General features: G+C 46.5%; 1 protein-coding gene and 1 long non-coding RNA gene across 2 annotated transcripts in view; one reads left to right on the forward strand and one right to left on the reverse strand.

Moving 5' to 3' along the window:
* The window catches only part of zfhx3b (zinc finger homeobox 3b), a 229,888-nt gene that overhangs the window by 172,238 nt on the left and 32,612 nt on the right, over positions 1-25,038 (reverse strand). The window lies entirely within an intron of this gene.
* Positions 8,711-13,018, forward strand: LOC130521607 (uncharacterized). Its single transcript, XR_008949389.1, has 2 exons — positions 8,711-12,768; positions 12,897-13,018. It is a non-coding gene; the product is annotated as an uncharacterized LOC130521607 (long non-coding RNA).

The following is a 25,038-nucleotide window of genomic DNA, read 5'->3' on the forward strand; positions in this document are numbered from 1 at the left end:
GCAGAGGTGATTCACAGGCAGTCTGGAATAAAAAGGGGAGCATCAAAAGAGGGCTACAGTTTTCACCATCTCTGGCGCTCGCTCCCTATTTTAAATTTGTGAACTCTAATTCACCCTTGAAAGCCTGACCTTGTGCTGTGTGACAGAAGATAGCCGCAGCATCGGGGCAGGATGCCACTTATCATCAAGGGACGAGGTGGCTGTTTAATTTCACACTACCGCTGGCTGGAACCCCTGTTAGCGTCACAATGGTAACTATGCTGGGGGAGCAGATGTCCCAGCGAAGGGGTGCAAAGAGGGAGGAGGCTGGGATGGAGGAAGGACAAGAGCGAGGAGGAATCGTTCTCTGAGTGTGTGTGCACACGCACGTGCGCGTGCCTCTGGCAGTTGTACGTTTGCTACGCAAACCTCCCCCTACCCCGTGCACATGCTCAGATGAACGGCTCTGTCTCACAGATAAACACGCACACACACAGTCAACACGGCATTTTGCATTTAAGGTGGAACATTTCTCTTCAATTGATGTCAGGAGGAAGCGAGAACATTGGTGCCGACACCCAGTGGCCAGTCGCTCCCTAAAGAGCCTCCCAATTTCTGCCCTGATGAACCTGAGCTCCGGCCTCCAACACCAGAGGTCTAAATCCTGAGCTCCCCTGGTTCGACTTGCATCCCCACCCCCCCACCTACACACACACACACACACACTCATAATGCTCACCCTTCAAATAATGCCTGACATGACTGCAGGGCTGAACAGTGACCAATGCCTCCCAGCACAGCTGAATATAAAACACAGTAATGAGCGGGCTAAGAAAATGGCTTCCCTCTCAAACATGGCCGCCTGCTGACGGTTAGACACGAGCCAGAGAGAAAAAAGGTCACCTCTCTCATCTTTTTACCTCCCCCCTCCGTTGTCTTCGGTCTCTGGTGAATTTAACACCATACTGTATGCCCCGGTCATCTCCTTTAGCGCGTTTTGGATCCGGCTGTGCTTATTATTGTGGAGACAAAGGCAGGAGAGGAGACAGGTGGCGGCTGCGGCTGAGTGATGAGAAAATTACCAAAGTGAAATCAAGCTTCTAAAAAAAAACTTTCAGCAGAAAAAAGGAAGGCCCACCCCAGCCGAACACACACATCCTAGCACCCAGAACCATCTGAAATCCCCTCAGAACGCTGCAGTCCTGGAAAATACCCCCCCCCCCACCACTCTATTTCAGTCAGTTATGCACAGAACATTCCAGCTACCCTCAGAGCTTTATTTCTCTCACAACATCAGGTTAAAGAATATAAACGTGCACTGGGGGGGCTGGGGGATGCCGGTGGAGGGAGGGCAGAGCCCGTCCGTGCTAAATCACCGAATCGCTCCATCTAAAAGATAAACGGCACATTTTGGAGTCCATTGCCTTTTGTCTTGGGAGAGTGGCCGGTGCAGCAGCGGGCCCAGCGGGCCGTGGCAGAGGTGTCCGCTGATGTGGCTTCTTACGGGGGGATAATGAAGCAGCGGCCAGGGTTTGGGCCGTGTTCTGTGGGTCCGTCCCGGCCGTCCTGCTGTGAAAGGGCCAGCTGCCAAACATGGCTATTAGCCCATCCTCATTTGGAGCCACCGAGAGGCCGGCCGAGAGCCCCGACCAGAGTGCTGCTCAGAAAGCACTTAGGTGTGAAAGTGGAAAAGGTTTTCGAGTCCGTTTCTTTTTGCTTATTCAGTCAGCGCCGTGCTGGACTTTTCGACTGTTGACTGGGAAGACTTCCAAGACTGTCCACACGATCGCTTATCTCTTTAAACCCGCCTCTCCGTGCAGCAGAGAGCCTCCCATCCGACATCACAGCCAGCACAGGGCCGGAAAAACCAAGCAGCCAGCATCTTCTGCATATTCAGATCACGCCGCACGCAGCGCGCTTCCAAACGGGACGTCGTCCTCAAGCTGGCTCTGAGCCTTTCATCTGATCCCAACGTCCAAACAAATACCAACACAAACCTAATAGCTGATCTATGCTCTCCTCCTTGATGAAAATCCTCTTCTCCATCACCTGGAACTGCACTCAAGCTCCCTCTGCCCGGTTCTTTGCCACCAAATCTGGGACTCAAAGAAATTTCAAAGAATTATTTTGTTAAATGCCTAAAGATTTTCATTTTTATGTTCAGAGCCCCCGGCTGCCAGGCCTGAAGCCCCTCTGCAGCATCATGACAGTGGGAACAGTTCCCAAATGGACTGAAAGCCAGCCCACCCTGTTCTGTCAATGAAACACATTAATTACGATGGTTTTGCTGATGGATCCACTCCGTTTGTCTTTATACTCATCCATATATTATTTCTCCTTCTTTGGAATCCCACATCCCAGAGAACGCATCAGATTTGGAGACACTTTGAGGTCAGAAAATTGACCCCAAAAAGACGTCTGGAAACATCTTCACTAAGAATTTGAAATCAGAATTTACAGATAATAATGTTTCATGGATAATCAGTTTTTAGTCGCTTTGAATTTCACATCAAGCAGGATATGAAATGGAATAGCTCCGTCCTCACGAGCACCTCCAGCTGCTACGTGCGGCACAACAAATTTAAATAAGTTGATAGAGTTTCTCAAAATGACAGGCAATTAGACAGGCTCGGACCAAGGGTTTGCATGCCGAATGAGAATCGTTTCAGGGGTGGGAGCCGTTCGTGTTCCAGAGAGTGAGAGGTCTGCAGCTCCATTTCTGTTCACGGACATCCCTGAATTAAATATCCCTCAAGTCCATTAGGCTAAACAGCCCGAGGAAAGACTTTGTCTCACCACAGAAAAATGACAGTAAACTCCGGCAATCATGCCGCCCATCAATTATGTATAAATTATATTTCCTCAGACTGTGTAGAACGTCTCATATTAATTCGGCTAACTATACCAGACTTTTAAATGAGCCTTTTCCTGAGGATTTATCAGCCTCCTGCTGCAGAATGAGACAGAAACACTGCGGCTGAATGGTGATTCCTCCCCAGCAGCGTTAACTACAGGGGCCAGGGGCAGGGCTCGGAGGCATTCTCTGCTAGCACACATGACAGGAAGTGCACTGACTCAAAACGTGCCCAGAAAAAAGGAAAATATAAAAAAAAAAAAAAAGTAGGAAAGAAAGACAGCGGATGAGACCGAAGCAGAGTCATCGAGCCAGGGACGACAGGAGACGGGACGGTGGCTGAGAGGACTCAGGTCTGACCTGACCTTTCCTGCCTGTCGTGCCACTGATGGGGTCCCTGAGGTCCCCACTGTGGCCCCGATTGTTGATAATGACCTCCGTCCGGCCGTGAGACTGCAGAGAGGAATCGACAGGTCCGCCGGCCATTGTCAGCAGTGTGTCAATAGGCCTAAAGAGTCACTGTGTTACTTACAAGTAACTTATCGACTTCTGTGAACGGAGGAGTGCGTCTCTGCGCACAGCTTAGAATAAAATTCAAATAAACACGCGATTCACAAGCCGCTGGAAAACAAATATTGACGCTCACATAAAAGGCCTCTCACTTTCTGACCCGCTGACACGTCCTGATGCGCAACACAATCCACCCTCACAATAATTTGTTTTCTTCAGCTCTTTTTTTTTCTGTTTTCCATTAATACACCCAAAGTGTACAAAACTAATAGTCATTATTATCAAATTCCGATCAATATGAATGAAGGTGACTGTAAAAGGCAGCAACACTGAGACGTAATTCAGGCATCTGGCGTTCTTTCTTCTTCTGGTGCTGCCATCAGTCCTTGATTACCAGACAGGCACATTACAGCTAATAAGGACCCTCACAGAACAGGCCTCTATCTTTGGGAATTATCTGGTTCCATAGAAGTCCACCACGGAGACAGAAGACAGCTTTAAACGGGAGCAAAACAATTTCAGAAATCGGGATAATGCAATATTGGCAAAGCATCAGACTTGTTGAATAGCCGCCACGTGACTGTGACGCCACAATGACAGCATCAATTTCAACTTTTCTTTTTTTTTTTTTTTTTTACAGTTTAGTTTGATGAGCTGGAGGAAAGTTAACTTTTTTGATTGAGAGGGAATCAATATTCTGAACCTGCTTCCACACACCTGTCAGTAACAGTATTACTGTAGACACCCCCCCACACCCTGCAAACGCTCCATTGGAGGAGATTTTCAGTTAAACTTCCTTTCCAATATTCTAAATTTTGACAGAGGTTGTCACATTATAAAGTCTGAACATAGTTACAAGAATTGCAAATGATAGCGATGATTGAATTTTATGGAAGTGGTCAGCGAGTAGCTCATTCCCCACAGAGAGCCCCGGGGCCTGAAGGTGGTCAGTGGGGAGCGGCTTCACAACATCTCAGCACCTGTGCAAGCGAGGAGGAGAAGACCCCCGATTCAGAGAGAGAGAGAGAGAGGAGAGAGAGAGAGAGCGAGAGAGAGAGAGAGAGAGAGAGAGAGAGAGAGGAGAGAGAGAGAGAGAGAGAGGGTGCTACTGTGAATTTATGGGCTGGCTATTTAAGACACGTACGATATACTTCCAGTTCAGTGGGGACTCGTTGGTTTACTCCATTATGAGTTCTCACAAAACAGCAAGAGGCTGTAGGTTGGGGTCTCTCCATACATCAGCTGTTAGTTTGCATGGAGAACAACAAATTTGAATGAATATTTGAGATATATGAAAAATGAGATATATGAATATATGTGTAGAAATTTTAAATCGGCTGCAAAAATTGGATTTAGCGTTGGTTAATGTTCTATTTTAGAAAGTAAAATTTTAATTCTAAAGATTTATTTTAAACATCTCCTCAGATGTGAAATGTCTCTCTCTATATATGTGTGTGTGTGTGTATGTATATTTATATACACACACATCTATAAAATATATTTCTCTTTATTTTAGCAGGACTGCAGAAGCATAACAATCAATCTAAAGGTCAGAGGTCATTCCTGGACACAGACAGGCTCCAAAAAATGGCCAAGGCGAATGCAAAGGAACATCTGCTCTCCGTGCGTCACACAAAGCTGTCCCCTCGGAGCCCCTCGCAGCCCCTCGCAGCCTGGGAAATGGCTCGAAGTCAAGTCCAAGTGCTGACTGGACGCAGCCGTTGGACCAGTCGTTGACCCAGAGAACATATATGTTTATGTTTATGTACAATAAGATGGCGAAAAAGCTGTCAGCTTTTCCTAATGCTAAAAGGCTGAACATCATTTAAATTTGACTTTAGACACACACACACACACACACACACACACACACACACACACACACACACACACACACAACACACACACACACACACACACACACACACACACACTCTGCTCCAATGACAGCAGGATTGCGCAATACTCTCACTCCCCTTGGCAGCTTAACAATATGTGGGAAAGGAACCGTCAGGCATTATCAATAGTTGGATCAATAAACTGGGATGTCTCAGTTGTTCCTGCAGCAAATGAAGAGCTTTCTATAGATCCTCTGAGGCGAAACTCTGCCCGCACTTCCTGGAGCTACGGTCCGTGCACAGTGCTGCTGCTGCTGAGGGACAGCTGATGCGCGTGTCTCCTCACAGACGTCGCCGTGTGCGTGTGTGCCACATCCTCCCCTGCCTGTCTAATGTGCTGCTGATCTACACCTGCTGGGCCCACGCCTGCATAGGTATGTACAGAACGCCGGTGGCATCAATCACTCAGCAGGCCTCGTTACTGCCATTTAAAATACATTTCAAACGACTCTGTGGAACCACGGTACGACCCGGAGTCAGTGCTGTGTTGCTTATGCGATGCTTATGCGTTGCTGTGAGCAATGCTGGGTGGTTGTTGTCTTTTTTTTAAAGAAATGCTCTTAAACAGCCTTTTTCCTCACATATAAGTGGGGTAATTTTAATGAATTAAATCAGTAATATTAGCCTGTGCAGTTATGGGGTGAAATCACCCTGCTTTAAAAATAAATAAATGAAAGATTCCTGTGCAACAGTCACTATGATGTCACGGCATTTCACCCAAACCTGGAACCTGCTCACCATCGTCTTGATTACACGCCAGCCAATCACAGCTTAACTGTGACCTTCACCCTCCCGAGCCTCCTCCACCCTGTTTCCCAGAGAGACGGAGGCACCGCACACTTTTCAGCAGGGGACTAAACAGCTCCTGTGATGAGATGAGTGTATTATGCATATAAGAAGTAAGTGTGTGATTCAAAAGGCAAACCGCTTGGTCAGCATTAAGTGTGGAAAAAAAAAAAGAAAAGAGAGCAGGCAGATCATGCATGAAGCAGAGTGTGCATGTCAGTTGCCAAGGTCTCCGACTCAGATTGAATTATTTTAGCCTCCACCCATTCCCTCTCCTGCTTTTGTCTCTCTGATACTGACATGCGTCTTTTTCCCCTCTAAGATGTGGTTTTTAAAAGCCAGATGTATCATATTCCTAACAAACATGATCAAATGCGTCTGATTATCATATTTGTGCGTTTCTGAATAGATGTCGGTGGTCCCTCCGGTTCTCCATCCCTCCGCCCTGGAACGAGGCTCGTCCATAACCTACAAAGGCTGGCAGATGAAGCAGAGGCTGGTGGCAGCCACAGCAGCATCTATTTTCCATCCGCTCTAATCACATGATCAGCGTGTCAGCGCCACATCCTCGTGTGCAGGGAGGGGCCAGGCAGCCCGCAGCTCACCACCATTTTGTGGAGATACCTGGCTCCTTTTGTGTGAGTACCTGGCTCGTTCCTTTACCTGCGTTAGGCGCCGATATTTCGGGGAGCGTGCGACACCGGTGACGCCTTTCGTGTTACTGGTTAATGCCCGACAGGCACTTTCGCTCAGACAGAACATTACACGGCTCCAGCGTGCCCTGACTCCTTGCCCATTCTGGATTTCATTTTCTTCCCCTCGCCTCTCTCCCGGCTGCGCTCCCTGCAGCCCCCTCTCCTCCCTGCCATCCCATGTGTGAGGCACATATGGTGCAGTAAAATTGCTGTCTGTGAGAGCATGCTCCTGCCTGTACCGGCTTCATCAGAGGGATTAAAGAATGGAATGGGGGAAAAAATCAAAATAAAATGATGACAGCAGGACCATGGCTTTTCTTTCGCTTCTGTTACCCCCCCCCCCCCCCCCCTTCTCCCCCCCCCCCCCCCCCCCCCACACACACACACACACACACACACACCATATCCCTTTCTTTAAGCGGTGTGAAACATGGATGAGGCTCTCTGGCTGGGTATGCAGGGGAAGGTTGCTTGGTCGGCGAACTGCGCCATGTTTGTTTAGATCTGACAAGGGCTCCCTACAAAGAGACCCCAAATTACAATCGGAGTACGCTTCCTCCCTCCGCCCAACTGCTGAAGTTCACATAAAAGCTGCATCCAATTAAAAGAAAAGTGACTCCAAGATGCAGAGGCAGCCTGGCTTTCTGATTACTTAGCCATTCCTCCCCGATGTGCTCTCTCGTGTCTGTTTCCACCTCTTTTTTTTAATAAAACAAACAAACAAAAGACAAAATGTGTCACAGCAGGGAGATGAAGAACTGGGAGCCTAAACGCTGAGGTAGGATGTTACATATGAGCACCAAAAGGAGAGAGGAGAGTGGAAAGATTGCAGGATATTAAGGAGTAATGGATGTCACAGCGGCCCTCTATAACAAAATCCCATATGCTTTCATCATGACTCCATATCAGGCTGATCAAAGAAACGGCTCCTTTTTGGGCTTTTCTAACAATGTTTTCACAGAAGAAGGGGAAAAAAGACAAAAATTGTCATTATGATTAAATAATGCTGCTAAAAAGCATAGTTATTATTAGCAGTCATAATAAATGTCAGTAATAAATGTTTCCGGGGTTGAGCTGAAAAAATTAAGTGCTTATATATTTTTTTTGATAAACAGAGGTCTACATTTAAAAGCACATTTAAAAAAATAATGAATGATACCTGTGAAACTCCAACAACCAGATAAGCTTCTATTGTGATCTTATTAAATTCAAATAAATCGGGATGCATTCGGAGGTTTATTCTGGGATTTGCCAGACACTGGATCTTGCCCCGTATTTGAGACAACAAAAAGGAAGTCTTGACATCTTGCCCAGCCAGCTGATAATATTTGCTGTTCAGAGACCGACTTTCTTTTGTTCCAGGTTTTTATAAACCCAAGACACTTGAAATTTAAACCCAGTTCAAGAAATATTATTTGCCACAGGGCAAGGTAAATCTCTTGACGGGGCCTTTCAAAGGGTTGCCCTGGGTTTGTTTACAATTGATCTTATTTAAAAGTGGATTTTTTTGTTTTACTTTTTCAAAGACGCACTTTCTGCTGTGATCTCGGAGGTCAAAGGAGTGCAGAGTGGGTTTTTTTTTTTTCCTTTTTTTCTATCGCAGAACAATAAATGATAATGAGAAGACAATAACACAGAAACCCTGCTGCACTGCTGGTTCTTCCCAGGTCTTCAACTTACACACGTGAAATGGGAAACATATGCACGAGAGCATCGCTGCCAAAAATGAAAGACGTTAAAGAAAACACACCCATGGTGAGAGAACAAATAAATGAAATTTCAACTGCCTGGAAAACAAAACGTGCCCTAAGATTTACTGAAATATCGGCGGCATCGCAGTGTGTGTGTGGTGTGTGTGTGTGTGTGTGTGTGTGTGTGTGTGTGTGTGTGTGTGTGTGTGTGTGTGTGTGTGCAAAATAAAAATGGTCTCCATGCTGCAGAAAGAAAGCAGTCCAAAATCCCCATTCCCATTTTTCCTTCGAAAACAACTGACCCGACAACTGACCAATCCCCACTCAGCAGTGTGTGTGCGTGCGTGCATGCTTGCATGTGTGTGTGTGTGTGTGCGTGTGTGTGTGACTATGATGCTACTATTATTCAATAAAAATCCTGAAATCTTGATTTCGCTGATAAAGGTTGAGGGTTTGTTTGCCGACACGTTGGCAGGGATGTGAGTCCTGAGGAGCGTCGGAGGGAAGAGGGCTGGGTGGGTCGCTCTCCTCCTCAAACAGGCCAGCAGAGGAGGTCACAGGCGGCAGAGCTGGCTTTAAGCGCGCTTCTCTCGGGGAACAAGACAGACTAGCAGAGGGCGCAGCAGCAGGGACGCCGCGATAAAGACCCCTTCATCTGGACTACACCTGAGGGAGCCCACAGGCCACCCGGCACAGCGGCCACTCACACACACACTGATGTATTTACCACTTTCATCAGGTAAGAATCCATTTTCCTTCTATTTTTTAAACAGGCCTGACTCAGACCTAATATTCCAGCTATTGTTCTATACAGTAGTTATAATTTGTCACAATGTTAATTTTATTGTTTACATCCATATGCTATTTTTCTTTATTCAATACTTTGATTTTTTCCCGGCTGCGTGTAACAGACATTCAGGAGCTGTGCTTTGCTGCCTTTACACGGGCCAGAGTTAACATTTGCAGTCACATCTCTCTGCTGTATCATGTTGCAGCTGATGATGAGAGGGTCCCTGGGGCGCCTCAGAAACTCCCTCCAAGGCCCTCCAGGTTAACACGCTGGGTGTGACGATCAGATCAATACTTGCAAATGACTTCATCACACCAAAGAAGCAACTTTCTGCTCCCGCTCCGTCCCACAGTTGGGATTAAACGGGGTGTACAGTAGGGAGGACCAGGCAGCGGTCCTCCCAAGAATGATGCAGAAAATAAACCAAATTAAATTGATGACAAAGCTCCTCCAAAAAGCACTTCTTTTTTTTTTTCTCAGCCTAAGCAGCAAACCCGGGCGGATGGACGGATGCTTTGAGGAGAGGTGAGAAATCCATATGGAAATCCTCTTCCTGCACCTCTTTTGTTCTTCTGGGATAAAGGGTGATGTCAGATCACTCCCAAGCCTCCCTAAATGCCCCCAAAGCCTGCCTGGCTCCTGAGTGGGTGTGTAATCAGTCCTGGCAGAGTACTGGTTAATGGGGGGGGCACAAGGCCAGGGGTTTGAGATGTATTCATGTGCATGGCGTGGCGCCTGGACCTAGGGTGACACTTCTTCATTCCCACCGCCTCGGGCCAGGATTAGGGTAGCGGCCAGCCTCCCAAAGCCGGCCGTAATGCAAAATCATTCTCATATTAACCTCATCTGTGCTCTCTGGGCCTGACAGTGGACAGGCCTGCTCTCTTTGGTGCTCAAATTATCCTCAATTACTGAGGAAAGGCCAGGCGAGGGGACGTCACCTAACCTTCACCATCTGTTAGGTTCAGAGCGTCAGCAGTCGGCCGGCCCCGTCCGTCTCCTGCCTCCCCTGACCTTTCCTCCTCGACCGGCTCCGGCTCTATCCGACGCTCTGCCCCCTCCCCTCCCAGGACAGACCCGCCCTCTCTGGACACAGCTGGGAGGTGCATGCGCGCGTCACATTAACGCACAAAAGGTTAAGTCACGCTTCCCCAACAAAGGTATGAATATGCAAAGTTGGGCGCAGACTGAGGCGAACCTGTGTCAAGTCAAAGGTCAGAGGCTCTCAGAGGCACCATATGCATTTAAAGTGAGAGTAGATAATAAGGATATTCAAAGTGGATTAAAAAAAATCAAATGTGTTTTTTATAGCAACCGAGGCTTCGTTTATTCGAATGAATAAGGCAGCACTTCTTCATTAGGTAGAGGTTTGATTTTTGACCAGCAAACGTGCCCTTTATTTTTATTTTTTTACTTGTATAAAACCCTGCAAAAGTTGGCTTTAATTAAAAATTCATCCATATTTGAGAGGACGTTGGTGAAATATTGAGGAGCTTTTTCCCTCCCCTGCAGCCAACGCAGCTCTCAATAATGCAGACGGTGTTTTCTGTTTGTTTTCAGCTTGTGTGTTTTAGCTGTTTCACTGTGTCCATTTAGATTTTCCAGTCTGTCTGGCCACTCAGGAGCCCCCCCCCCCCCCCGTGCTCAGGTCATCTGGCAGGACCCGATGGCTCTGAAATAACTTTTAATAAGTCTACTAAATAATAGATGGAGGGTCGGCTAAAATCAAGCAGCGAGGAGCAGGGCCGAGGACGGCGGACAACAAGCAGCATCATCAGTGGCAGCAGCCATCTTCAGCCACCTCTCCAGACCCAGACTCTCCAGGGTCAGAGGTTATGGACTTGACCTTGTGCCCCCCCCCCCCCCACACACACACACACACACACCCCTCCCTGGAGGATGTTCACTCGATTTGAGGCGTAATTTGGGTTTTTTTTGCAGAAGGCCCCGGCTCAGGCAGCATTATGCCTCATTATGGCCGAGTCCTCTGTGTTCACAGCTCAGCGTCCGGCTCAGACGTATCAGCACTCCATTTACTCACACCTCTGCATCCCATAATCAATACCTCCAGCAGCCAGACAGGTTTATTTAAACAGTCAAAAATCATTAGGACATTTAAAATCTTAATTTCCAATGATACATGACTAAAAAGTGTCCAAAAATCAACCAAATAAATCTAAAAACATGTAAAGCCAAGATTGACTAGAATAATTATCTTTATTTGATCTTTTTCCCCATCTTTAACTATGTGTAGACCTATTAATATATTAGCCTTGCGTTATTAGCATTACCATCTCCTACCTTGTCCTTCATGAATTTCTGATTTATAGAAGTCAGAATTAATACAAATGGAATATATTCTCGTAAAAATGGGTGCTATAGGTCAGAATTAACTAGGCTTCCCAATTTCTCCTCACGTATTATATAAAGTGGAGTGATATCTTTCAGATGCAGGCTAAAAAAGAGTGATCATTTCTATTATGTGTGCTGCACTCTAAGTGGGTCCCTGTGGAGGACAATTTTGAAGAGATCTTTCCTGATAAGAAACAAGCCCCGCATGCATTAATATTACATTAGAGCCGGCATCATAGAGCCATCTGCTCAGTCAGGTAGAGAGCTTTTCATTGACATCTCCTTATCATGTTAATATTACGCCCATCAAAGAAGCCAACACCGCGCAGATGATGTAGGGACGGGACGGGGAATGGGGCGGGAGGGAGGGGGGAACAAAACGTGCAAAATTTAGGATGGTTCTTATGAGAAGTACGAGAGGAGGAACAGACAATAAAATGGTTATTTGGGTCACATATTCGCTGTAACGCACAAGAAAGAGACAAATGCCGCAGGAAAGGCGTCGTCCGCCTGTGTATATGTCTCGGCCAGAATATGACATGCATGGCCGGGCACACGCGCGCGCGTGTATGCAAGCAGGGGGGCGGACATACACTCACACACACACACGCACGCACACAATGCCGGCAGCAGGAGGGGCGCAAATCTCCAGCGAGATGGAGACAGGTGCAGAGCTGTGCTCCATACTGTAGCTGAAATGCATTTAAAGTCCATTCTTCACACACACACACGCGCTCTCTCTCTTACTCTCTCTCACACGGGCTTTTGTTGGCACGCGTGTGCGCTCCGGCTGTGCGCATTCATGTTTTGGGGGCGTTTTAATATGAGAATAAAAAAAAAAAAAGAAATAAAGAGGGTGAAAAATCACGCAGCACCGTGTTATTATATGTTTGTATTCAGGGTTGTGTTTGGTCTCCTGCAGAATTAACCACATGCTCCTCTAAACACGCGTCAGGTTAACAAAAAAGAAGCTTTTTGAGGAGGAGGAGGAGGAGGAAGAGGAGGAAGGCCGGGAGGCGGCTGCGCGTTTGTTTCTGTGCCAAAGTTTGTCACTCTCATTTGAATGTGAATGGCGTGCACCACCGAGAGCTGCTCACAAGACGCCCGCCTCTACAAAAGGCTCCGCAAGCTTCTTTTCTGGAGGATTTTTCAATTAGCGCCGCCGCCCCCTCCTCTTCTGAGCTAATCGGGGCTAATTAGGCATTATCGCGGGGTAATAGCTTGTATTAATTGCCTCGCGGGGCAACTGTTGAGGAATTTGGCAAATGATCCAATTGAAGCTGACAAGTTTATTCTGTCTATTTAATATTCATTATATTCTAATAGGACACTTGTTTGCAGGAACATAACAATTGGACCCACGCGTGGCAGCAACAAGGCACCGGAGCTTTTCATTCGTATTTCACGTTGTTTTAGATTATTATTCCGCTGTTTCCTTACGCAATAAAGGATGATGAATAAGAGCTGCAGTTAATGAATTTTGTGTCCGATTCAGAGGTTATTTGGTTGTATTTGCGCACAGCAGAAAGCAGCTGAGGTCAGAGCAACATCTCTCTTTGCTCTTTGCAAACCACCTTTCTGTGACGTTGGTTTTCATTTAGGCGTCCATTTTTTTTTATTTTCTTCTCTTTCTACAATCAGGCATTTTATCTGCCCAAGTTTGCTTTAAAGTTCCAACCCTGATCATCTTTTATGTATCCCCCATCCACCACAGCCTCCTGCTCGTCGTCCTCTTCCTCCTCTGCACAGAAGCAGGATTTGGCGGTGTTTATTTAGTCCTCGTTACTAACAGTTACCTTCAGTCATTCGGAGACCAAAGAGATTTCAAGCGTGGCATCAGCGTGAGCTGCAGGAACCGACGCACCTCGCGGAGGGCGACGCACTCACGTGCACGGCCAAAATTGATGCGCGGCGAAAATAGCAACGAGGAACATCAATGCAGGATGTAAAGGGATCTACTCGCGAGAATGTCTCGTCATTAATCAATTAACATTAGTGAAACAAAATAGTCGCAGGAGTAAAAGAATCAGAGGAGTCGCCATTACAGACGTATAGAGAAATAATAAATTACCTAGTTTCTATTTATACAGCTTACAGTAAGCCCTCTCTCCCTCCCCCTCTCTCTCTTCCTCTGCTCTCTGTCTGTCTGTCTGTCTGTCTGGAGGGCAGGACAGTGTGTATGAAGGTGCAATACAGGCCCTAACTTCGTCGAGAGGATTATTTACATGAGGCCGCTGCGGCTGATTTTATTATATAGAATTAAAGTTTTTGCAGACACTAACACTAACTAACCCTGCTAGTTCTGAGGGTTTCTGGTGTTTCAGCTCGCTGCGCTGCTGTCAGACATCCAGGCTCTTTAAACAAATCAGAATGAACTCAAAGACACAGATACACAGCTACAGAAGTCCAACGAAAAAATGTTTCGAGTGAAATTAGATTGAGGTCTGGGAAAAGGAGATCTTGTCCCGTTGAAACCCTGAAGCCTGGGGGGCACATGGGACACGTCCCGACCCCCCTCCCGTAACACCAACCAACCGAAGAAGTTCAAGGTCTGCCATCATTATTATTATTATTATTATTATTATTATTATTATTATTATTATTATTATTATTATTATTATTATTATTGACTTTGGTTGCGCTCTTGGAATTAAGTTATTTTTAATTTAACTTATATTAATCATTGAACCCGAAATTTACACACCGTCACAATTAAAGCAATTAAACAGCGATTTAAAGAATGGATTTAGAATAGGTGGAGGCCGTTTAGTTGCCTTTTCGGATCTTTTTTCTTCCGGAGGCTCATTTGGTGCAGATGCATGTGATAAAAAAGGCCTTTTCGGATTAATTTTGGCCTTTAAAAAATGCATTATTGTTTAAACACAACAGATTTGTTCCTTTTTATTATTTATAAATCGGATCTTTCAGGTTTAATCGGGTAAATTAAATGAATCGGAAACAATAACGACAAGAAATTAACCTAATTACGGATCGATCTTTTCTTTCAAATATAAAACATTGGTGGTTTTGCGGGAGTGGAATTAAGGATCCAAACTTTTCTAGAATATTAAATAAGCTGTTACAAAACGTTGCTTTACGACGTCTGATAAATCAATGTTTTTATTAACATTTGCTTATTAAATCAATTATCAGCTGATCCATAGGAAATATTTGCTAAAGTTAACCCGCAGGATCCCGAAGGCCGGATGTTTTCATCTCTGTGGCAACTATTTAAGCATTCATTAAAAAGTATAAGAAAATCTCCAGGATGAATAAAGAGATTTTCTGAGGGATCCAATAAAGCCGTCATGTAAGCTCGCATCATCCCATCTGAAAACTTGATCTCTTTTAATAAACTGGGAAAACTGAGCCAAATGATCTGAAAGGGGGCCCGACCGCTTTAAGTGAAATAAAATTAGGAATATGGCAAAATGAGGGTGGAGATGGAGCTGAAACAAAAAGAGTCAAGGGTTGGGCGGCACGGACGGAGTGAGGAGATGAGAGGTGGTCCCAGGTGTCTGTAATGACATCAGGAGGATCCCGTGGACACGGGGTGCAGGAGATCCTGTTTCCTCAGAAAGTCTCTTCATGAGAGACAGGTCACGGCCAGTGGCCCCTGTCTGACACCTAATTGGGAATATTGATTATAGGTTATCACATGTTGCCGGCAATTTGTAAGATAATGCTGCAGGGGTTAATTTGTCAGCCATTAACCTTTGGGACTGGTGGACGTGCACGTGTAAATTCAGTTTAAAACAACTTGTAAATGGGTCACCAGTCTCGTAAGTGGACTGCTTCCGTGTTTAAGCCGCCTCACAACACAACCCAACACCATGGGCGCTGACAGTTTAAACACACGTGGCAGGTGTGCGTGAACAGCGAGCGCTTCAGGTTTCAGGAAGGATAGCATGTGCTGCTCAAATCTCGCCTTCTGCGAGCTCGCCGAGCAGCGCCCGCAAATTCTTGTGCTGACCCTTCGGAAAGAAAATATCTCATCAAGTCCAAATGGATGTGACATTAAGAGGAAACACCTCTTCCACCTCTCTGAGTTATAGCTGCTGTTCGACAGGAACCTGAAAGTTGAGCCGGTCCGAGGGAAAACGTAAAGAAAGAGAGCTTTCATGGCCGAAGCCTCATTTATGTCGGGGGAAAAGGTGATGGATGAGCATCAAAACCATCAACACTAGCAATCACTGCATCATGGCAGAATCGCTAATACAATCAAGACAATAATCATAGCACTTTTTTAGTGTCTCTGGGAGGTAAAAAACACCAAACCCGCGAAAACCAGAACAGCAGCAACCTTGGATCAGAAACTGGATCAGAGGCGATCCGATGTGCAGAAGCACCCGGAACAGCCCAGAGCAGTGAAGACGGCCCACTTCAACATGAAAAACATGACATTTGCCACCACAGAGAACACCTCTATCTGATGGTGCACCTGTAAAACCCACACAATCAGCACCGAAACCAAGCTCTTCCAAACTATTAATGGGCCCGTGTGTGTGTGTGTGTGTGTGTGTGTGTGTGTGTGTGTGTGTGTGTGGTGTGTGTGTGTGTGTGTGACAGGGAGAGAGAGAGAGAGAGAGAGAGAGAGAGAGAGGAGAGAGAGAGAGAGCGAGGGGCGGGGAGAGTGAGAGACAGTATGGAAAAGTGAAAGTGTGAGTCAGTGCTGCAGAACAAACCTGCAAAGTTGTGTTGGCAGAGTGAGCGAGAGCAGCCGGGTACCTGATTGGAGCGGTCCAGACGTGCCGAGAGCTGTCCAGCTAAATGCCCGGCTTAATGTGTTAATTATCCTCAAGAAAAATGGCTCCTCTGACCCAACAACCCTACTGTCCACACAGTGAAAGGAAAAGCACGGATGGAGATGAGAAGAGAGGCAGAGAGAGAGAGAGGGAGAGAGAGAGACAGAGAGAGAGAGAGAGAGACAGAGAGAGAGAGAGACAGAGAGCGAGAGAGAGAGACAGAGAGAGAGAGAGAGACAGAGAGAGAGAGAGAGAAAGTCAGATCCACTGCCGTCCTGACACCATGACTGGTCCACGTGAGATTGATCATACACTTTTGCACACACTGGGGCCCCTGCAGCGATGGGGGGGGGGGGTTGGCCGTGGAGCAGCATGCATTGTCTCTCCAGGGGACACACATGCAGGGGTGCATGAAGAGCCTCAACACACGTGAATGTAAGAGTATGTAAAACAATCACAAACACCGGACACCCCAAACGGGCTGGCGAGGCTCAACCGAAGGTCTTTTAAACGAACCTCTAATTGAGCCAAACTGCCGAGTTTTTTTCCCCAATCTGTCACCAGCAGAGCAATCCGGCGTTTCGGGAGCCCTCATTAGCATTCCCCGGCTGACCCCTGCACAGCTGCTCGCTATTCTGATGCCTGTTAGGTGGCGGGGCAGCAGAAAGTGGACAGCAATGTAACAGAGGGTCAAAAGTCCGGTTCCAGGAAGTGAGTGGGCCGCAACGACGCACAACAGACGATAAAAAAGATGCATTTGGGTGGTGGGGGTGCACCTGGCCTCCTCCTCTTCCTAACCTGACGCGCATGCAAAAGTGTAACGATAACATCAATAAATGTGCATACTGACGCTGCAGCACTGATTTTTGTAAAAAAAGAATCCGGGGAGAAATACGTGAGTCTTGACTCAATCGAATTTGCAGGCGAACAATCCAGATCTGATAAAATTTCCCCATTCAGCCATTTTTTCCCGTCAGCGGCCAAAGGGTCGGGAAGGAAGGGGGGGGGGGGGTGCGTCTCGGTCAGCTGGCCCCTGTATGCAGATTGATCCAGATGGACGTCGGGGCCAGACCTCCAGTCCCCCACAGACCCTCTGGCTGAACTTGACTCTCAGGCCTGCAGATGGGAGGAAGGGAGGAAGGGAGGAAGGGAGGGTTGCTGAACCCTGAACTTCAGCACCCACGGCGGCATTAGGCCCCGACCACGGGCCGATTGTTAACAAGCACTCCATATTGGATCGGGGCTGCTTTCCCGGCAGCTATCATCACAGTTAGCTGATCAATACGGCGACATTATCACAGAACGCTTCCTCAAACACAGTGTCAACACGCGCGTGTTGGGCAGGGTGAGCACGCGCGTGTGATCGCCGAGGTGGAAAGGAGCCGTGGCCTGGTGCTTAGAAAGGAGAACCCTTTGAGCAGGGCTTGAACCCTGGGTGGGGGAGGGGGGTTACCGGCTGCACTGCTGAGCATGCTGGGCTGCAACTTAAAAGGAGATCAGACGGCTGCACCTCAGAGCAGCAGAGCCCTCATCCCTCCTCATCAGCTCCATCGCTCCTCACTCTCAGCCTGCACATTGTCTCCTTTCACTAAAGAATCATTTTTCACTGTCAAATCTGAGCCCAAAGACTGAATTTGTGCGCAGAATCGAGGCATTACATCTTTATTGTGCAGAAATCCGAACTGCAGCTTACAAAAATGGGGAAATTCCACATCTGGGGCAGCAGCAACAATAACAATTCAGTTGTAAATGGGAGGCTATAAAGGCAAAAATCAGTAATTAAAGCTTTAAATGTCCAAGACCCGCCCTCACACTGACCCTGTGACCCTAGGTACCACAATAAGAGCACAGTCTTGGTCGTCCTCCTGCCTGGCTCCGCCTGAGGGGCCTTTTCCTGCCACTCTAACCTTGTTTCTCATCCGGTGCGGCCATATGTTCTGGCTGGATAATGCCGTTTCCCGCTGCCTCTGTTTAAATGTCTCGTATATTAACCTTATCTGAGGCCTATCTACACCACGCAGCATTTACCTAGCCGAGCCCCGCAGAGAACGAGCCTCTATCTTCATCAAACACCAGCCGGCCGAGAGGAAAAGGAGAACTGAAGGACTGCTTTATGAATTATTGAGATTAAAATCTTTCTCTTATTACCTATCCTTTACTTCTTCCATCCCATTTCTTCCCTTTCCTTCTCTCTTTTTTTAGGAGGGGTTGAATTTTAAAACATTTATATCCCTCTGTTCCCAAGTAAACGAGCTCAGGGCCAATTTTCCATTAAAACTAAGTTGAAGAGAGGAGGAAAGAAAAGAAGTATGGAGCCTGGTTGGTTTTAGTTTTTAGTCATCTTTAATCACCCTGGTGTTTCTCTGTTGGGAAAGAAAAGAGTCAGATGAAACAACAGCATAATGACACCCCCCCCCCCCCCCCCCCCCCCCCCCCCCCCCCCTTAGTAGTTTTTCTGCAGGAGGAAACTTAAAAGGAGTGAAAAAAGACATTACCTTTTATTATTACTGTCAGTGAGGCCTCTCTCCGTCTAACTTTGTTCACTGGCTGAAGTCATTTTCCACCTTATTACACTACGATGCATTCACAGTGTTCTTGCTGTTATCCTACAGCACCTCGGCTTGAATGGTGCGTTCGTGCGCATTTCTTTAATGAGCGCCTGGCTGTACAAAAGAGACGACACTCGTTTTACCTACAAACCTCCTACTTATTGCATTAATTGATTGGGTTCCAAATGAAAAAAGGCAGCACTTGCAGAAGAGCAGAAGAGACAACAATGAGGAAGTCATGCATTAAGAATGAGCCGTTCGGTCATAAAACTTCTGACTGAAAAAAAGGCCTTTCTGTTCAAACAATCCCTCCAATCTTTTATAAGTTGGACGTGCGCTTGGCTCATATCAGCCCCAGGTCCATCAATTAAGGCGACTTCAGGTGAAAAGGGTACGCTAAAATAACTTAACTCATTATAACCATGAAAGTATTTCAGTCAATTTCAGTCTCATAAAATGTGTGAATTTACTCGTATTTCTAGAACAAAAATCTCGGAGATGAGCTTCATCTTTTACAGAGGGAATTTTCAATATCTTTTTTTTTATAACCATCATTTGATAAATGCCATCAGCAACCATAAAAACCCATTTTTTGCCAAGTTTATGGCAATAACATGTTGTGTAACTCAGACTGGAAGTGACAAGTGAAAAGCCTTTAGAACACAGAATGAAGTTTGCTGTTAGCAAGAGCGAATAGAATTAAGATTTTTGCCTCAGAGAGTGGAAAAACAAAAAGATAATTCTCCCTAAAGAAACAAGATGCTAGATTTAGATACATTTTAAAGTGTAATTTGTGCAACTTTTATATGCAAGACACGGTCTCTAATCTCAGATTGTTGAATTCCCGATCAACAAAGCGTACCTGAAGTCTACTTTTCAGGGAATAAACCTGCGTGTGAGTTAGAAGCCTGTCCTCTCCTCTGAAGGACCACCATAAAGAAAGCATGAGCCCAAAGGTCATACGGCCCCAAAGGAGTCATCGCGATCCAGGAAACAACACAAGCACTCCTCAGGGGGACTGCAGCGTCCACCAGAGGACGAGTTAGGCTGAAAGACGGAGTTAACTGCGTCACAGTGGGCAGCTGGTCCAACGAGACGGTCTTGCGTAACGCCTTTGATCCAGGGCCTGCTATTTATCATGCAGACGTGATACGGGGCCCTTCACCAATGTGGTCATCCACAAAGACTAGTGTGTTTAAACGTGCTCCTAATAAAATATTTCTGGGGCTGTTTGGAGCCCTGGTCCCTGTGCTCATTAGAGGTCTCCCACCAGCTTGATAAGTGCGGCTCTGCGGCGTAATGATTTATTAAGACTGGGGGGTGGGGGAAGGCTGCGAGGTCCAAACCGCCTCAGGACACTCCAACCACAGAGACGTTTAAGAGTAAAGGCTCAGAACGGAGGGTGGCTCTGAACAGATTTACATCACCCAAGATGCAATTCCAGATGAATTATGTAAGATGAAATGAAATACAGAGGAGTTTCACTTCTTTTTGCCACCTTTCCTCCGCAGATCGTTTTTATGCTTGCGCCCCCTCCTGCCTTCCCCGGGATGCTCTCGTCTGCATCGCCCTGAGGTAAATCCACGGCCATTTGCTTTGTGCAGCAGAAGCAGTAATGGACAGAAGGGGGCGGAAGAAGGGATGGCGGTTAAAAATGAATGGAAGAGAGCTGGTCAGATGTGCACAAACACACAAGTCCGACTCATCTGGACGGAATCAGCCATGACGGACTTCAACTCCGGACTAGAACCCTGCAGGGAGGGAGGGGGGGCCATGATTCAACAGCCTTTTCCATCTAATAGCAAAGCTTTCCTGTTCACACCCACTAATGCCAACGCTGTTTGTGTGGACGTGTTTTTACTTGTCGAATAAAGAAACACGGTGAGACCTCAGGTGCCAGACAAGCGTGCTCTCGGTGCCACCTTTCTGCGTGGTCTATCCTCAATTCCTGATGCCCCGTGATGTTCCAGTTACGCTCACATTTGACAAGTAGGGTTGCTTCGGCACTTTCACAATAAAAGACCCTCGTATATTACACACACACACGCAAATAATCGGAGGATTATTGTGACGTATCAGTTGTCCTGGGAACCAGTTTGATTGTATATCTCAGCAAGAGGTCTGGGGGGGTGATGATGGGGAGGGGGAGGGGGTGTTGGTGTGAACAGGTGTGGCGCCCATGATGAGAGCCCCGAGAGGCCTGCATCTTTATAGTGGAAAAGTTAGAATCCTCTAAAAGAGAGGAAACTGGCTTGGTGGTTGAGGGATAGATCATTTCCTTCGCCATAGTTTATTTTCAAATCTCCAACGTCCTATGGCTGTCAGTTTTCCTCCTCTTTCCTGTGTTTTTTTTTCTTTCTGCTATTATTCTTTTCTTTTAAAATGAAACTGGAGCTGGGGCGGTGATAGTGATAGATGGCTCAGCGCTCTAACACTTTATCCAATCCGGCGCAGATTTCATCCAATAAAGAATCACTTGTGCACTCTCAAACTAAATGGAAGTCAGGCAGCAGAGAGAAAGGGGCTGCCGTGTGTTTCTGAGCTGCGAAAATCAAATTTTCTTAAAGCTGCCGCAGCGGTGACTGGCGGGAGAGGCGGCAGCAGCCATGACTGGCCAGCGCCACGTCTGCACACACAATTTAATCCATCACAGAGCGCTTGACACCATATCAATCAACCTTTCATCAGCATACACCCTCAGAAAACTACAAAATCACACACACATAAGAGTGTGTGTGTCTAACTGTATATAGTAGTCACCCAACAGTCTCATCAGTGGCCTCATTCTCATCCTAATTGTTATTACAGACGCATAATAACATGCTTGATTGTGACCGTTGTGACACTGTCGTATTATCCATCGCTCTTTAACTTTTACTGCATAACGCTAACCCACAACCTCTGTACCCCCCACCCCACCCCCCCCCCAACCCTCTGCCCTTTGTTCCGGGAATATAGTCCCTCTTACCCCCTTTCTGTATCCCACAGGCTGTGGCTCCAGTGGCCTATGATTTATAATTCATAGGGGGCGCTTTTATATGGGACCTTGGTCTACCTGATACCCTGCCACCGGGCCTGTCCTGGGACAGTGGGAGGGAGGCTCTTCATTACGCCTGGCACCAGAGTTCTATCATGACATCCACCTCTTTGAAGCGCCGGTGTTGTATGTAAATTGGACATAATGTTCTATATTTCCCAGAATGCCCTCATCTTTCTTTCCTTTCCTTGCCCCCCATGCATCCTGGCAGTGATGTGATTTGTCCAGTATTTAAGCGGAATAATTCTTAACATTTCCTCACCGGTAGCTGAATCGAACGTTTTCCTTTCAACCGCGCCATTCTTGCCGTTTTCATAGACCTGTGTGCGACGGTGCTCTTTCTTCCTCCAGGACCTGTGAAGCTCAGGTCTCAGGTTATCCACAATACTTCCTCTCTGGTTCATTCTCTGCTCTGACCCCAATGCGTACCAGAGAGGTCTCCAACCCAGCCTGCTCTCTGTACTGGCTGCTCCTGGCCTAGGGCTCTGCTTGGCCTCCATGCTCCACTGGCTCCCTAAACCCTGCTGAGGCTCTGAAAGGCCAAACACTGTACTTGTTGTAGATGCCCCACCACCCACCAGTGTCTCCAGTGCAGCAACGGAGACTTGAAGCTCTTTTTCTTTTCTTTTGAGAGTGAAGGTCTTATTGCCAAATGGGACAAATAAAAAGAGAAGCTCAGGCTGGATCAGAAGAGCGTATTATTGTTGTTGTTGTTGCTAAGTGCTCCTCGTTAATTATTCCTCCTTCATTTGCACATGAGGCCGCGCCTCATTTGCATATCAATGGCAACGAGCGGAGGGTGCGATGTCAAGGACTGCAGGTTAAGCGCGTGGCTAAGCTTCAGGAGCACACAGGCCATCATCCCCACAACAAACCGAATCCCCCTGCGTCTCCAGAACCCCCCCATCACCACCATGACGCCACCCGCTGTGTTTGTCTATAATAAACAGACGAAACAGAATAGATGATAGGCTGTTGTTGGGGCGGGGTGGCGCTGACGGGGGGGATACTGACATGGCGGAGGGCTCTCTGTCAAATCAGCGGGTTGCCCCAGGATTAGTTTAGTTGTAACACAACCTCACGCTCCACGGAGATCATTTAGGCAATTATCAAGAACAAGGCTGGCTGCAGTCTCGAACAGCTCACTTCAAAGGCCTCCACCAGATGAACAGTTACAGCACACTGGTCAATTTCCATACAAGCCACCGCGCGCACGCACGCACACACACATCTATCACCGCCACCCAATCTTCTTTCACTCATTCCGTGTCTTCTTTTGCCTGCAGGCATTTTTACTGTGCTAATGAACGCAACAACCCGCCGCCGCCTCCAGCAGCACAAACACATCTTGAGTGATGAGAAGTTTATGTTGCACGCCGTCTTTTCTGTCCCCTCTGAAACACAAAGAAAAGGCCCCAGAGACGGACAAATGTCCCTACCAGGCCTCCGTCAACGAAACTCGCTATACCATCGGATTAAACTTTTTTTTTCATACAAGTGCAATGATTTAATTCTCCACTCATGGGGGTTTGCTACCCCAAGATTAAGTCTAGCCATTTAAACAAACTGCCTCACATAAAGTGTTCCGAACAAAACTGGAAGGAACTGTAAAAGACCCACATACATATTCAGCATTAGCAGTACCCATTCAAAAAGAGGCAAAGTGTGGTCCAAAAGGTTCCCATGTCAATTATTTTTGATAGGCTTACAGTAATTTGCATTTTTTTGGGGGGGGGGGGGGATTATTGTTACAAGAATGTCTTGTTAGCTGAACAATAATGGTTTGTTTTATAAGGGTAAAGTGATGGAGCTTTGAAGAACTAACACACAATGATGCTCTGACTCATTAGCTCTCATGGATCTGACAGTTGGGACTGTAATTAAGGCTAAACTGTCTAAAGGAGCAGGATAACAACAATGTTGTTTTAAACACACCGATTCTGATTGGTTTTCCATGTGTGCATGAGTGTGTGTGTGTGTGTGTGTGTGGTGTGTGTGTGTGTGTGTGTGTGTGTGTGTGTGTGTGTGTGTGTGTGAATATGACATGGGAATGCACGGGCAACATGCAATGACAATGTTTTAGTCTTTATCAAGTTTTTCTGTCATTCTGAATAAAACCATACAAGCTATTGTCCTCTCTATCCCGCGCTCCCTCACACACACAAACACACACACACTCACACGTACATGCACACATACACACACCCAAATGTACGCGGACCAGCTCTTTGTCAGTACACTCTCTGGTCAGACTGGGTCATGTTGTGTTATAAAGATCCAAGAGAACATACAAGCAACTAGATCTTTCTCTCAGGATACAGTTTCTAATCATGCTCTATAAATTATTCAGCCCAGAAGAATCCGCCCTCTGCAAACATTTATTGATGCAGCACCGACTCTGTCAGACCAGTGACATGGATATGGACGCGCCCCAAAAGTTCAGAAGGAGACACTGGGTGAGGCTTCGGGTCAGCCCAGGTCACAGTGCCAAGGATAGATAGCCACGATGTCACGGGAACAAGAGCATCAACCAATGGGGACAATCGATTGACTTTGGGAATGTGGAGCAGAGACACGAGAGCCCAGAATGAGAAAGGGAAACGTTGTAGATGCGACAGAGAAAGTAAAGGAATAGGAAGTCGATTTGAAAACCGTTGGAACAAATTTAGATGTGCTACTCACAACCTACTTCAATGCAACACACCAATAAAGCAGCACACACTCATACTATCGCTATAAAGCAGAAACTAAACCAACAAATCAGCGTAAAAAGACACCTGGATTTACAAAATACTGCCAGAAGTCCTGTGGGCTTTTATTCTGACGGGTCCGCCACATTTATACACATTCTGAGTGTTGATAACCGCTTTAATTGTTCTCTTTAAATGTTTTAAATCCAGACTGGGAAATGGGAAACATCACCAAGTTCTCTGCTTCTTCTCTTTTTATCTCCTCTATTACATCAGAATGTGTGTCAGAGAGACTGGCTAATTTCTACATACTGGAAATATTTATCGTATTTAAAGCTTTGAAAAAAGATCAAATATCAGGAGCCTTTTTTCGCTTATACAAAATTGTGCACATTTGTGCATTAATACATGTCTTTTAACTTTAGTAATAGGGGATCATTTATGAATTTGAACCATCTCTCT

This window comes from Takifugu flavidus, chromosome 2 (assembly GCF_003711565.1).
Source record: "Takifugu flavidus isolate HTHZ2018 chromosome 2, ASM371156v2, whole genome shotgun sequence".
In the NCBI taxonomy this organism is placed as follows: Eukaryota; Metazoa; Chordata; class Actinopteri; order Tetraodontiformes; family Tetraodontidae; genus Takifugu; species Takifugu flavidus.